This window comes from Falco biarmicus, chromosome 1 (genome assembly GCF_023638135.1).
Source record: "Falco biarmicus isolate bFalBia1 chromosome 1, bFalBia1.pri, whole genome shotgun sequence".
Classification (NCBI taxonomy): domain Eukaryota; kingdom Metazoa; phylum Chordata; class Aves; order Falconiformes; family Falconidae; genus Falco; species Falco biarmicus.
Window position 1 is genome coordinate 125973334 of NC_079288.1, and position 12835 is coordinate 125986168.

Sequence of the window (12835 nt, forward strand, 5' to 3'; positions counted from 1 at the left end):
TTGTTTTAAGCTTTCTGAAGCCAAACGCCTGAAGTAAAGTCAACATTGGGCTTGCAACAAGACGGCATCTTACTTGTTCAGTTAAGATTAACTAACCTTAAATTCAAAGTGAAGAAGAATTACAGTGATCTTTTTCCATAGAGAACTCAAACTGAAAACCATAAATCTTTTGAGAGCTGGCAGCAGCAAACGACCATCTTAACCACAAAGCTAACTGAACAGTTTATCTTACATATACACATCTTTGCCTATGAATGTAATTTTCCAGAAATGGCCGTCAGTTGAATTACTTTGACAGATGTCACTGTTGGTTGGTTGTCAGGCGAAACTGTCCCTGACTGATATTCAGCCCTTACAGAAGGTGAATGTGCTACTACAAGTATTATTTTGTCTCGCCTTGGTTCTTACAGGGGTTTAATATAAGTTACTGTCCATTACATAGCAAAATGTGGGGTAATGGGAAAAAAAAAGATGGGAACAGTAGCACCCCGTCTTATTCTGGCAGCAATAGTACTGATAACCCCCTTCAGGTATTATTATATTCATATATTTATATTCAGGTGCAGTTTTGGGTCTTTTCTTCTCCATAGAGTGGATGTCTAAAATATTATAGAAAAAGCATGTCTTTATTTCTTAAGAAGCTTGTGCTTAAAGAAGTTTCTGGATGGTCTGTATGAATCAGATAAGACTTTAGGAAGAACAAGTCACTGCAGCAGTAGAATGTTATCCTGAGAATGCTAAAGCTACTTCTTAGAAAAGGCAGAGTTTGTGATACTAGCAAATTAGGCACTTTCCTTAAAACATCTCTTAACCTTCACTTTTAAATTCTGAAGTCAAGTACAGCATCTGTAACTCTACATTGAGCCATAGGCTTAGCCTAAAAAGCTGTATGACTTGCAACATGAAAGCATTTTTTCTTTGGTTTAGCTTTTGGTTCGTTGGTTTGTTTAGATATCTCTTCAGGAGCAAATTTTTGTAACCATATGAGAAATATTCCTTAACTTAATGATTAGTAATAAAGAAAGAAATCAATACTAAGAATTATTAGGAATGTAATAGAGGAATTAAATAGAAAACACCACTGTGATTATTTAAATCTGCAACAAACATACAAAACTGTATGCAGTCCTTTTTTTCTTCATATCAGTTATGGATGGGAAAAAGACTTAGAGAAGGATGACAAATACAATCAAGTGTACAAAACTGGCTTCTGCCTGAAAAAAAAAAGTATACTGACCAGGAACCTTCAGGGGAAAAAAAGCGGTATATGGAAGGAGGTTTAAAAAATCAGCAGTGTAGGGGAGAAAGTGGATGGGGATTTATTTTAGTTCCACCATAAGAATGTGAGATGTGAAATAAAGCCAGCGGCGTTCAGAGCAAACCAAGGAAGATGATTCTTCCAACAATGTATTATTAAGCTGCCACGTGGTGTTACGGATAGTGAAAACGTACATGATCTCGAAGGGTGACGGTTCAGATTCCTGGAAGAAAAACAACTTAAGGACTGTTACATAAAAAAAGATAATGTTTCTGCTCAAGAAGGTTTTGAGCTGCGTCTTACTGAGGTCTAGAAAATATTCTGTGGAGCTGTAGCTATGTGCTTGCCTTCATCTTCCTCGGGAACCTGCTGTTGGTCACTCTAAGGCTCAAAATAGCAGGCTAGACAGACTCTCTTGCCACAGTATTTTTCACTCAACGTCCAAGCTACGTTTATTTCAGGAATATTTGAGGGTGCCTAACAGGAAAACAGAAAGTAGGAAACATTTTGTATTTTCTGTCAGAATTTATCTCTGGAAGAAAATACCTTACCTCTCTGAAAAAGAAACACTACTTTGAGGATACAGCTGTCTGCAAAAGGCTTTATGGGTTTGGTGTTTCTTGCTTCTCAGTCACTTCTGGTTCAAATAGGTTATTATTGCAAAAACATTTTCTCTTGCTTTGGGAGTGATGCAGCCCGTTGTGTGTTCTGGTGGCTGTTAATTGGGGACGGTAGGCAGTGACTGTTTATATTTAGTGGTATGAGTGACACAAGAATTCTTAAATATTTCTCACTTAACCTATACAAGCTATATTATCCATGAAGGCAATTATATGTTAATTTGATCAACTAGTTTTTAAATGATTAATGTATTGCAACAAACAGACTTTTGCATCTTAAGAAAAATATGCTTAGATTATTTCAGGTCCTTACTAGTTTCCTTCACTGAAATTTTACATAGTTTTCTTAATTATACTGTTTGGACAAAATATCACTTTTTAAAAATAGAAAATAAAAAAAAATCTAGTCATGTCTGTTACATATGAGCAAAATAACTCATCTAATTTGATACATGCTGCCTGAGTTATTACTCTTATTATCCTTGTCTCTTCTCTTGCTTATATGGTTCTCATTCCTTAGTATGCTTAAAATACTGTGGCAATGAGAGAGATTAATTAGGTGTTCTATTTGATTTTTATTAAATGTGAAAAATAAAAGATCTTTTCATCTGTCAACTGCTGGGGTTTGGGGCTGTGGTTTGGTTGGTTGTTGTTTGGGGGGTTTTTTTTTGCTTTTGTCTTAACTGAGATCACCTTTTATTAATTACTAATTTACTAATTCTCTTACTGTATTCTGCCTAATACTTCTTGCTTGTTTGTTTCTTCCTTGCGTTTTTCTTATTTTTCCAGAGCCAGAAAGTGTCTGACCCAAATCCAAATTCATTTCAGAGAATTCAATTTCAGAATCATACAAAACATTTAGCTAGGATTCCATTTGATTATATTTTCTTGACAATGCTAAATTATCCACTTCACATTTTTTCTCTGTCTGGTCAGAGTAATGTCATTAAAATGACTTAATGTGCAATTTTACAACTAAATGTACAGTCTTTCAGGCTGCCCAGAGAGGTTGTGGAGTCTCCTTCTCTGGAGACATTCAAAACCCGCCTGGATGGGATTCTGTGCAACCTGCTCTAGGAGAACCTGCTTTAGCAGGGGTTGGACTGGATCATCTCCAGAAGTCCCTTCCAACCCTGACCATTCTGTAATATTATAAACTCCTGGACCTTCTGGCTTTGGGCTAAGGTGGTACGCTGTCTGTTACCCCTGAAAATAATAAGACTTCCACCTTTCTCAGTTTGTACTTCTTACTTGCTAAGTAATAATTGCTAAGAAGAGAGAAAAAAGTCCTGTTTTAACGAAGTGGTTTTAACAACCAGCTAAGCCTTGTCCTCCCTTTCTGAATGCACAAACCCGTACGTTACCACCTTTTAAAAAGTAGGATTTTTGTGGGAGCTGTTTGTTTGTTAAGATAGTATTGCCTGCCTAGATACTTGGCTTGCTTTCTTCTATTCAAAATGAGTAGTATTTTTTAAATAAAAAAGAGACCATTTTTGTAATGACAGAATCAACTTACTGTAAGCCTCATCTTGTCCTTAAATTACATTTTCATTCCTATAGAATGAAGAAATAGACAGATATGTTGCTTAGCATGCCAAGTTGGAAAAGGAGCACTTCCCTTGCTTTCAATACAGGACTGAACTTGATGGAGAATCAGAGATTGTTTTTGCAACACAAAATGCTGGAGCTATGTGCTAACAGTTTTGCCAAGGCATTTGAAAAACCAAAATGTCTACAGATTTCTTCATTGTGTACTGTTCTGCCTAAAAAGCAAAACACTAGGGGTAAAACACTTCCTCACTGAGGATAGTGAAAAATTTTGTTACTGATTTTTAGTAAACCTTGGATTACACTAGTATTGGAATATCATCTTTATTCTTTTTTTTTTTTTTCCTAAGCAAATAATGAATACAAGGCTCAAAATTATATCCAAAGTGGAACTTCTTATTCACAAATAAAAATTTGGTCAACTTTTCTGCTGTGTAAGTACAACATAGATTCTTACTTCATTTTAAAACTTTAGTCTCTGAATTGAAAAAAAAAAACCACCTTGCTGAAGGGAAATGGGAAAAATGATGGAAATGGAGAAAGCAAATCTTTATAGAGTAGGACAAAGCAATGTTTTCAGAGTTAAGTTTCAGATGCCAAAAGAGTAAAATACTTATTTAAATCCCATATTTGTAGAATCTTTATAACTACAGTTTTTCTGTAGATAACCCATCTTAATCAACATTTTGGCTACAGGTGTTATTCATTATATTTTAACTGTTCTGGTAGAATGCATATGGCTGAGCAGCAGGATGTATTTCGCGTCCAAAACACCCACCAAATATTAGTAAAACTGCACTCCTGTCAATCTTTTATTTAAATAAAAGCAAAAAGAACTTAGAGGCCCCAGCAGTTCTAATAAAGGTTCATGCTGCTTTCTACCAATACAGGATGATTTCAAGCAGGGGAGGATAACAAGTTGAAAATTTCTGATATATAAGTATAAGTAAATATTTGTATAAAATATAAATGTACTGTAAGAGTATTAGCGACACGCTTTCTACTTTCTGTAGATGTCTTCTGGCCTTCAGCCTAATCTTTGGAAACAATAACTGTGACACTGATGTATTCAGTGCTATTGTGCCTGCTGTATTAGAAAGAAAAAAAAAAAAAAGACACTTCAGAATAAGATATTCTGTTTAAGACACATTTGGACAAACCAGGGGGTAAATCTGCCTGGGAAAATGGGATTTAAGTGTCTATAAAACAAGATTAGCCTTTTCCATTTGATCTTTGGTGAATTCATATTGAACTGAGATGTTTCAGAGTTGACAGCTCCTAGTGAATTTGCTTTTTCTTCGTGTTACTGAACTGGGGAGCAGAGGCCACAGGCACGGCTGCCCTTTTATTGTCTTATAGCTCTGTTAAGTCAATCCCCTTGCAAGAACTTATGTTGCATATATTGAGTAGCTAAGGCTTCACTAATAGTATTTGGCATTATAATAGATTTCCAGCCAAAATTATAGAAAAAGATTAGATGCATTCAAATCGCTGTGATTAATAGGATATGTTACTTCAAACCATTTTTTTCTTCTTTGAAGAATACATAATGAATGTCATATTGTAATTATAGTCTTTGCAGCTTCCTAGAATTACTGCCGCAAGTAGGTAGAAAAAAGGTAAATAACAACTATCTCTTTCTTGGTTTAATAACAATTAAACATAAGCTTCTGTAGTTAATGCAAAGGGAAGTTTACTTTTTACTTAATTAGGTAATGATGAAGGCCACATACATGGTATCATATTTGAAAAAATAATACTACCACAGCTGTAAAACTTCCTGTGTGGCAGACCGGCTAAACTCAGGAGAAAAAAATTCAGCAGAATTATTATCCGTTAATAATTTTGTAAGAGACAACCAGTGTTCTAAATAAAGCATAAAAGCACAGTGCCTCCGAAGAACAGATCTCTTGTGGGAGTTGGCTCTCGGTTGGTGCTCTCTTTCTGCTCTGCTATTAATTTACTTGAGCAGTTTGCACAAGAACGTTAGAGTGGAGAAACACAGAATCTCCTCATCCACAGGTAGGTGGTTGCTGTTTGCAGTGAGAATGTGTATGGAGGTACTGGGCAGAATTTCTAAGCAGAAATTTCTCAGAGAAACAAGGTGTTGCATTTGGAGAAACTAAACAGTATCTCTCATAAAACCCAATACTTCTGAAAATCAGACCACTTATATGAAATAATTGATATTTACCTATAAATGAAAGAATAGCTGGATCACAGTTGCCTTGTTTCCATTTATTTCATTCTTGTGAGATACACAAAGGAAAAGCAGTGCTGTTTAAATTATAACCATAAATCTGGTGCCAACAGAAAGAAGGGGTCAACTTCTGGGCAGTTTTCACATCTGGTTTGTTGAAAAAACATCCCATAATACATACAGAGTGTAAGGTCTACCATAGCGCTATGTGAGTAAGGAAACTTTGCGTGCTACTCCCCTAGTTAGTGACAATCTGAGGCACTATCTGAAAACAGCTTTCCACAATAGTCTTCGAAAAGCTGATCTGGACATACCGCCAGTGGTGTACCACTGGACCAGGGCTGGTGGGGATCAGAGCTATGGTTTTGAATCAAAGGAGTTCTTTTGTGACGAGATCGATGTACAGGAACACACTTTGTCTCAAGTATCTATATTTCCAACTTAGAAGACTTTCTAATCGGGTAAAATCTTCCTGTTTCTCACCTCCTCAAGCAGTACTGTGGTGGTTTCAATGAGCAAACTATAGGTTAGCAACTCCCAGTTGGTGGTTGTATTGTTTTTGTATTAGATGCTGCTTTTTTTTTTTTCTTTTCTCCTTTTTGTTGGGGTCAGAATGGCATTCTAAATCTTGTCTGAAAGAGGAAAAATAGATTCGTTAGATTTAGCCAGGTTGTTCCTCCATGATACCAACTAAGAGGCTTTGTGTGAGGTTTTGTAAATGTATTTTTACCTAAAGTAAAATCAGACTTGTAAAACATCCTTCTGCCCACTTCTTTACCTGGTAGGCTTAGGCTATGTTTTGTGTATATTATGTGATACACATTTTAATTCCAGGAATTAACATACACTATAAAACACGATAGTTCTATAGAAATTTCTCTCAATTAACTTAAAAAAATATATAAAATCAAGGTCCTTACTATCATACAGAGTCCAGCAAGGCAGTTTACCATGTTAGATGAAAATCCTCATAAATTTATGATTATCACTAATGCATGTTTTTAAGTCTTCTAGTTGTGGTGCAAGAAAAAGGAAAGAAAAACGGCATCTTCTGTCTTATGGCAAAAAAATGTACTTATAAATACAGTTTTTTCTTCCTTGATAAAACTGGAACCTCTATTTATTGAGCAGTATCTGCTTGCTTTGCAAACCAGAATGTTTTAAATGCATTGTTCCTGGAATACTAAAGGAGCCATGAGAGAGTCTGTTGGACCCATGTATAACATGTTACCTCACCAAAATCGTTAGCAAGTTTCTCTCACAAAGTAGTGTTTTAAGACTTTTTAACTAGAAAGAGCCAAATTTTTCTTTAGTTTTCAGTTTACAAGACTGGCAGCAAAAAAAGTAGGGGGGGTGTTTTCTGGGGTTTTTTTGGAGGTAGGGGTGTAAAATTAGAACCTCTTGATTTGTAGTCTTTGGAGGGGAAAAAAGAACCCACCCACCCACCCATCCCCAAACCCATGAGGCCCCATCATAAGGTTTTGAAGACCCTTCTAGGTAGAGTTACACTCACAGAAGTCTACAGCATGAACTTCCTTACGAAGCCCTGAGAAAGTAATCTCAGAATTTGAAAATTAGACTTTTTAAAGATCAAATTATTACTCTAGTAGTAATAAAGTAATTACTTCTGTTAGTGTTTCTTTAAAAAGATTTCATATTGATAACATGAAAAGCAGGGTTTCTTTCTTTTCTGACCTGGAATCTATTCTTTATCAGTTTCTTGCTCCAACTCAATTTTTTAAGCTTTTCCAACATTGCTTCTATCTAAAATGTGATTGCCTTCGTTTAATCGGTATCCTGCTTTCTCACTTTGTAGAGCACGTAGCACACTCTATGACATATTTTGTAACAGCAAGGCTGTATCCCAGAATTCAGCCAGAATTCCAGATCATCTAGCAATATACCGTTTCTATTCTGCTACATCTTGACAGTGGGAATGTGCTGGAAACTGGTCTCAGGCAGAAGTCAATGTACGTTAATAGAAATCACTCCATGTGAACGATGGGAGCAGTAAGGACTTAAAATGGAGATCTGAGCGTCAGATTTCTAGATCCAACCTACACAATGCTGCCGCAAAGCATCAGTGGCGGCACTGCTTGCTGCTGGCAGCATTGTTAGGCAAAATCAGGCTGAAGTATCTGCCTAATTAGCACGTGCTATACTTCAGGGTTCTCCCCTCCCTGTCCCACACCACACCCCCAGTTTGACGTATAGGAAGAATGTATAAAATCCTGGCTCTATGAAATGATCTCAGTAGATCTAGGACTTGATTCTGCCTTCTCCTTCATGGACTATCGTACCGAACTCCCCCAGCAGCAAAGCAAAGCCAGAACTGTGCTTGCCTAATGGCCAGATTCAAGGAAAAGAAATCCTGTCTCGGTTCTGTGTCTTCTCTTCCCATGTAGCTGTGCTCATGGGCTTTGCGAGGTTGCCTTTGGCTGCATACCAGTCTGTAAAACAGACTAAAGTAAGGCAACATCAGAAAATGGGAAGTTTGAAGAAAAAGGAGATTACTGCAGATACAGACAGGGGAAAAAATAAAATTTTGAGTATCCCTTCTGTGCATGACTTTGATCCCTGTATGGATACTGTCCCTGACGTTAAGAGCTCTAACTATGGATAATTCAGAAAAAGGTCTGTAACAATTTTAATTTTGGATTATTGAGCATATTCTGGTGGCTAGTAGAGTGTGAATATTGTACTGCTAGGGAAGAGATCGTACAGTTAGACTGGCTCTGTAACTCTTTGCAGTACATTAAATATGATGGAGATGGAAAAGGACTTTTGTAATTCTGGCTAGATAAATTCATTTTTGACTGTGTCGTATGGAGAGGAGAACCTTTTTATAATGAAAAAAAAAATCTTTCTTGTACTGCTGTAACTAATACTTTATTCTCAGTCTCCATAGTGACTGATTATCAAAAGTGCTCAGAATTACTTTCTGAGTTTCTTATAATTAGCAATAATAACTCGGTTACAACAAGCTGTTTAAAATACAGTTTGTAAGTATTACAAATGTTTAAAAAAAATTGCAAAACTTTGAGATAACAACTACCAGTGGATCTTATGGAAATCCACTAACCATCTTGTAACACGATGTTAGCTTCACTTTATAACATTTTAGACTGACTTCACCCAACTGAAATTTGATAATTTTTTTCTTTTTTTCATTCACTATTTTGATAGTTCTCCAGTAAAACCTACTGACATGTCTAAACATTCAGAACCATCATACCTTTCAACTTTTGTTCAATAAAGAGCTAAAATGAATGAACAAGACGTAATTCTAAAATGAAATCATGAAGTCAGTCACCAATCAACCACTCCTCTTGTTTCATGAAGTATGCCACTATTACCTTTGATTCATTTTGATAGTCAAATTGTCAAATTAGAAACTAATTTCATGGATTTAATTACTTGCCTCACTTAAATTCCTGGCCTCCTTTCCTCCTCTGTTTCTTAGAAATCCCCTTATGGCATTGGGGCTTCCCAGGGACAGATTTTTCAATGTAAATTCTCAGCATGAGACTTCTCTTCTGTAACTTTAGGGATCTCAAAGTTAACATATAGTCTCCCCCTATTACCAACTGAGAGAAAACATATTTTAGTGCTTGTCCTAAACTAAGTGCCAAAGAAATGGAAAATGAGTTCTCCTTTGAAAGGGGCCTGTCACTTTTTATTGACTGTAATGGGCAAACACTTGGCTTTAGACTAGTACCTCAATTCTGGGACGACAGAAGGGAGGTGAGATCCTCTTCCATTTGTTTTACTGTTTCTGGGAGCGGTTCTTTTTACCGAGTATCTGCCCACACACGACTACTGTGAAAAACAATTGTAGTTCTCCTTTTGGATTTCACATTCTTTGGCCCCATGTGAGTCAGTGAATGCTGGCATGATGTAAGAGGAATATCAAGGCAACGGTGCCCTTGAGGCATCCTGGCATTTGCATCAATTTGGGGATTTCTGTGTATTGTGGAGGCTGGAACAAATATAGTTCAACTGATGAACTGAAGAAAATGTCAAGCAAGCAGAAAGTTTTGTTGTTTTTTTATAATCTTTGCATGGTAAAAAATTAGTAGAAATAGCCTGTAAATTTCTATTTTTAAGATAAACTATCTTTTTAATGAAAGAAAGCAGTTAAATGTGCTTTGAAATGTCAAAGTGACAGCTCTGTTTTGTTAAAATCAAATGGTTTGGCTTTGCATCTTAGGAGGGGGAAAAAAAGGAGTTTGCTTATAAGGTCAAGTGTTCAAGCCAACCTGAAAGAATAAGTGGTGTTATAATTACTCCCACTGCTGTGCAAACATGAAGCTGACTGATTAAACGAGCCTTCTTAATTATGAACTTTGATATTGTACATTTAGGGTAAGCTTTTGAAAACTCACTGAGTTTAGTCCCAGCTGTTTTTGACCTTGACCGAGAGTAGATTGAACTCAAAAAAATTGTTTTATTCCTACTGGCAGTCAGCATTATTACTTAACAAGGCGTCTGTTACACAGTTTAACTAAACAATAGGTCACACAATAAATATGCAGAAACCCCCTTGAAACTACTGCGCTGAAATGTCTAGACTTTGAAGTTCTGTTTGGAAAAAAAGTGAACACACTTTTTCTCCATAGTTTTAGAACTTAAATGATTTTTCAAGACTTCCTATGAATATTAACAGCCTTGCTACTAATACCCCTAGATGAGTACATCTCTTTCCCAATTTAGTGAAAAAGATTCTTATCCCTTTTGGATAGATCATCAACATACTTGTATAAGAGAAAGAAAAGGAAAATTCACTTATAAAAATCATATGTGATTTGAAAGAAGGCTACTAAAATGTTAAAGGATATAATTACAATTAATAATTGGTCCTAGTTCCCTCTGGCTGCTTTGAAGTTTGCTGCAAAACTGTGGACTATTAACATTAGTCTATCAGGTGAATATAACACTCATTTCAGAACTGTGGGGACACAAATATTTCTTTGCACTATTTTGGTTTTTATGCGATTTTACCAGCTGGAATGCTAGAACTCCAAAGACCTACCAGTAAGCATCTATGTTAATTATAAGACATTAGAGACTTACTAGGAATAACCCAAGAGCAAAACGTGTGTGGTGCAGCCACCTGTCATCTGCAGTCCCTCATAAGCATAAAAATGCTTGTGAAACTATAGTATAGCTTGTATTCTCTCTCTTGTGGCTGTCTTTGTAGCAGGCAGCAGCAGCGCCAGGTAGTTTGGGTTCACCGAGCTTCACCAGGTTCTCGGACAGCCTGGCGTCCTCCTCGCCTTGCTAGCTGGGGCAGCTCGGAGCCCAGCACCAGCGTGTTCCCTCATCCCACAGCCCTTCTGCGGTACAGGGGCTGCTCCTGACCGGTCCCATCCCAAGGGAACAGAAAAATAAGATGGAAGTATGACCAGGACTTTCCTCTATCCTCTTTGGATGAAATAGTTGTGAGTGGCCCTACAGTTACATAAAGGGACTAGAACACAATTATAATCAACTTGCTGGGGTTACTAGGGAGGAAAAACAAAATCTGGCTCTGAAGAAAGGTGATGACAAAGCTGGGTTTTTTGACCATTCAAAATTTTAAAGCAGAAAAGGTAAGCAAAGGTGACTTCTGTGCATCTCTGAAAATTATTTTAATGTAATAATCCATTTGGAACTTACTTTTTTTTTAAAAAAATAAAATATCTGCAGGGTTTAGGTTTTTTATTTCATATACTTTGCTTTCTACCTCCTCTATCCGGATCAGCTGGTTACCCTGGGAAGATACCATTGCTGCAGGAGGCCTTACTAAGCAGCTGGGGTTAGTTTTAATTTTGAATACACTCGGGCTTATATTCATTATCAATAGAGAAGATTAGGTTGAGTTCCACAGCTGGAATCTGCGACTGAAAATGATCTGTTGCTCTACCCTTTGCACTTCAGAGTTTTCTGCTAGGACAGATTAGTTGAAGTGTCCCTGTGGAGTATAGCTGTAGGTTTGTGGTGGGATAGGAATTTTAAAAATAGATTAGGCCCAGCATGCTACTCACTTTTCAGATCAGTAGTAGCTGCTTAAATTCAAGTTACAAAGAGATAAGCAACCAGAAAGACAACGGATGTGCTGTGCTGAAGGCCTCTTTGCCCCACAATCATCTGGTTCCATGTGCCAGCTGCCTAGTCCAGCCTGAGGTGTTGAAAGTCAAGAGACTGGCCAAAGGAGACATTAACAGGTTATGATGAAAGGAAGAAACAGTCAAGAACTGGTCTAAAAATGTCTCTTGCTACATAAATTCATTAATGATAAACGGGGAAATTTGCATGGCTTTCAATATAGTCAGGGAACAGGATCTGTGTCATCCAGTGCTGCATGCTTAGGAAAATGAAATATCCTGGCCAGACAGCAAAAAAAGACATTGCTTGTGGCCTCTGATGCAATCTGGATATCAATACACTTTGTTCTTTAATTCTTTGACAGTGCTTGCTTTTTCTTTTTTTTCCTTTTTTTTTTTTTTTTTTTTAGCAGCTTTCGGAAAATGAAAAGTTTAAGGATTGAATTTGGAATTCTTACAGATGGTGGCTCCTCATCCTTCTGCTTTTGGGCCCAGGATGTACCCTTAGGTCTGATAGCAACAATGACACTCTTGATTCAGCACAAAACATACAACTTTTTGAAGGGAACATGTTTCTTATTAAGTCATTGTTTAGCAGAGAACAAAACTGTCTTAGTAACCAAGTTACGCATGGTGCCAATTCAAACTATTAGTAATGGTGACTTCCTGACCAAAAATTTGTATGTAGGTTTCTTGTTTTGCTTTGTCTTATCATTTGTTTAAGAAAAAAAAAAAAACCAACAACCAACAAAACCCAAACCTCAAACAAAAGAAAAAAAATATCTGCTGTTTTGCTGGGTTTCTGTGATATGTATCCAAAAAGTGGATACATGGGTTTTGGTTTAGTTTTCTTCTTTTGAAGATGGAATGATTAAATCTAGTTTCAATGGCGATGGCAATAGCACTCTTTATTCATTTCATTTTAGATTATAAAGAACATTTTACAGATTGGATTTCCTGTGTACTTCCTTCCAACCCTATCTGTTGGACTGACTTCTGGTGCAATAATGATGTGTAAAAATAAGTGTTTTTGTTATGACTACGTATACTGGTCAGAACATGAGACTAAAAGACAAGAACAAATTTACTTTGTGGTTTGGACCTAAATCAATGAGAAATTGAT

The 12835-nt window shown here is 36.7% G+C and overlaps 1 long non-coding RNA gene across 1 annotated transcript; it reads left to right on the top strand.

Annotated features, from left to right (window-relative positions):
- Positions 1-1259: 1259 nt before the first annotated feature.
- Positions 1260-3852, top strand: LOC130143634 (uncharacterized). Its single transcript, XR_008819819.1, has 2 exons — positions 1260-1753; positions 3439-3852. It is a non-coding gene; the product is annotated as an uncharacterized LOC130143634 (long non-coding RNA).
- The last annotated feature ends 8983 nt before the right edge of the window (positions 3853-12835 follow it).